This window comes from Gekko japonicus, unplaced genomic scaffold (assembly GCF_001447785.1).
Source record: "Gekko japonicus isolate JY-2015 unplaced genomic scaffold, Gekko_japonicus_V1.1 scaffold3291, whole genome shotgun sequence".
In the NCBI taxonomy this organism is placed as follows: Eukaryota; Metazoa; Chordata; class Lepidosauria; order Squamata; family Gekkonidae; genus Gekko; species Gekko japonicus.
Genome location: NW_015159805.1, coordinates 33241 through 36508, shown reverse-complemented (window position 1 = coordinate 36508; position 3268 = coordinate 33241).

The following is a 3268-nucleotide window of genomic DNA, read 5'->3' as shown; positions in this document are numbered from 1 at the left end:
CAGCCATTCATTCCCTAGATTGAAATGTTGCGATGGCAGGATTTGTGCAGATCTTACTGCTGGGTGTTGGGATCTTAGTCTGGATAGGCCTGCATCAGCCACGTCTTTGTGGATGGGCCACTCTCTGGTTTCGATGACCTTTCTATATTCACGAAGAAGAGCATCTTATCTTCGGAGAGGTGGGGGAGTGATGTGCCACAACGTGCATAGCCAACAGGTCAGAGTGGGTTTAAACGTCTGCTGATGGTTCTCATTGTTGAGTTGAACATCAAGTTTGTGGACATGGGGGCTGTTGAGCCACACTGAAGCACCGTCTTCCGCAGGACTATACACCAACCCCAAAGCTGAGCTGCTAAGTGTTGTAGCAGATGCACCCCAGGTTGTACCACATAATTTATGAAGAATGTTGTTTCACATGCATATTCTCACTGTTTCATTGGTAAGAGGGCGTTTATAGCTCAAGGTCCTGTCCAGAGTAATGCCAAGGCACTTAGGTGTATGGTTTGGTGTAGTGGTTAAGCGCACGGACTCTAATCTAGGAGAACTGGGTTTGATTTCCCCACTCCTTCACTTGCAGCTGCTGGATGACCTTGGGCAAGCCACAGTTCTGTCTGAGCTGTTCTCTCAAGGACAGTCCTCGAAAGAGCTCTCTCAGCCCCACCTCCCACACAGGGTGTCTGTTGTGGGGAGAGGAAGGGAAAGGAGTTTGTAATCCGCTCTGAGACTCCGAGTGAAGGGCGGGGTATAAATCCAATCTCTTCTCCTTCTTGTAAGTCGGGTGCCATTAAGGCCGACATTCAGTTCACATGGAAACAGCACCAGAGTGCAGGACGGTAGGTCTTTGAGGGGGACTGTCTCTACCTGGTGACGAGAGAGGCCTCTTTTGGCCTGCTTCATGCTGTATCAGCGTGGAGGCTTATTTAATTGGGTCTGGCTAGAGTGAGCCCCAAAAGTAGCATGTTCTGCCCAGGGTGGTGGTTAAGCTAATCTGCAAACATCCCCTAGAAGTCTCTTGGCACAAGGGGAGGGAACTAAATCAGCCCCGCGGGGCTGTCTGGTCCAGGGACCTGGGGAGGGAATTCTCCCAGTCCTGCCTGTCAACACCTGAACCATTGATTAAATTCCAGGGAGATGTGGCAGGTGAACATCCTTGATGGGTAGCATCTCTCAGCTCAACTATTTTTTAAATTTTGCTTTATTAATTTAATTCCTCTCCCTCCCTCCCCACGAATGGGCTCAGTGTGTGGACAAGTGAGCAGCAGCTTAGCCTCTGAAGAAGTGCGCATGCACATCAAAGATTATAGGTAAAGGTTTCCCTTGCTAAAAAGCCAGCCGAATCCGACTCTAGGGGTGCAGTGCTCATCTCCGCTTCCAAGCTGAAGAGCCAGCCCTGTCCGAAGACGTTTCCGTGGTCATGTGGCCGGCATGACTAGATGCCGAGGTGCATGGAACGCTGTTACTTTCCCACTCAAGTGGTGCCTATTTATCTACTTGCCATTTCTTGCTTTCGAACTGCTAGGCGGGCAGGAGCAGGGGCCAGAGATGGGAACTCACTCCGTCACGCGGCACTCGGGTCTCGAACTGCCGAACTACAGCCCTTCCGGTCTGCAGTTCAGCGTCTTAACCTCTGAGCCACTGGGGCCCCTGCCAAAGGTTATGCCCACAGTTAAACCTTGTTGGTCTTAAAGGTGCCACTCTGGACTCAGACTCTCCTTCTGTTGCTTCAGACCAACACGGCTCCTACCCACCCACCTGAATCTAAGCAGCTTAGCTGTCACGCTGTGTTTGGGAGGGGGGGGGGATTGTCTGTACGCTGCAAACTGGTTGCATAAGCTCCGAAGCTGCCCGCCCTGGTGCTGAAGATCTTACCGTTACAAACAAACAACTATTTAGACCTTTTTTCTTAAGGAAAGCTGGGAATTCGGAGGCGCTTGGAGATCCTGGCAACGGACCACAATGCTGGCATTGCATAAGCATCTCAGTGATCCTGCCGATGCTGGTTTTCAGAGCAGCCTGGTGTGTGTGTGTGTGTGGGGGGAACGGGACTGGGGGCTGTTGGGGGAGGAAGGCAAGGAAACCGTGGGGAAAAGAGCTGTGGGGCTGGCAGCCAGCTCTGCAGGAGGGCAAGAAAGGCCTCCTCGTCCACGGCAGCAACAAAAGCGGCAGGGAGGATCCTCGCTGGGAAGAGAACGGACTCAAGCCCTCCTCCTTGTGATCTTGGGCCGGGCGGGGGGGCAGGAGGAGGCTTAAGAAAGGTTCTAAATATAGGAGAGCCGCTAAAAGAAGAGCAACGGAAGACAAACCTGGAGTGGCAGGTACTTAATCGCCAAGGTCGTGACTCTCCTCGGTTCCACGGGAGAGCCGGGGAACGGAGGAGGCCCGCAGAGGAGGTCTGACCATGCCCGTTAGTGCTGCAGCCGGTGTGGCTCCGACCACGGATGGAAAGGCAAAGAAGTCAAGCGGAGTCCCGGGAGCGGAGCCAGTTCAAGCAGTCTCCTGTCCATGAGCTCCCTCATCCGGACTTTGTACAGAGGGGTTCTGCTAGGAGCCCATCTGGATTAGGATTGGCTTGTTTGTTTTGTTTTTAAACTGAAGATGACATAGAAACATAGAGCGGGAAGGACCCCCAAGGGACATCTAGTCCAACCCCCCACACAATGCAGGAAATTCACAGCTACCCCACCACCACTCCCCCAGGGGCCCCTATATGCCCAGAGGAAGGCAAAAAAACCCCAACCAACCCTCCAGGATCCCAGGGCCAATCTGGCCTGGAGGAAAATTCCATCCTGACCCCAAAGTGGCCATTGGCATTACCCTGGGCATGTAAGGAGGAGCCACAAGAGCAGAGCGCTGGCTCATCCCTTCCTGCCCTCTCCCATCCCTGGAGGAATTGTGCAGTTCTCGGTGTTTGAAAAAAGCAAAGAACATTCTGCAGGACTTGTCACATCCGGAACATTCCCTGTTTGAACTGCTGCCTTGGGGCAGAAGATATAGGACAATTAAAGCAAGGACAAACAGATTAAAAAATAGTTTTTATTCAAGAGCTATTATTGCCTTAAATGCTGTATGAAATTGGAATTTGGGTGACATTGGTGGTTTTAAGTTGTATATGTGAACCTTAAGGGAGTTATGGGACAGTAGTGAATGGTGTGTGAGTGCATATGAATATTGTTGTAGATCACCTAAATGATTGCATCTTTAATTTCGTTGTACTATGTACAATGACAATAAAGTATATTGTTGTTGTTGTTATTATTATTATTATTAT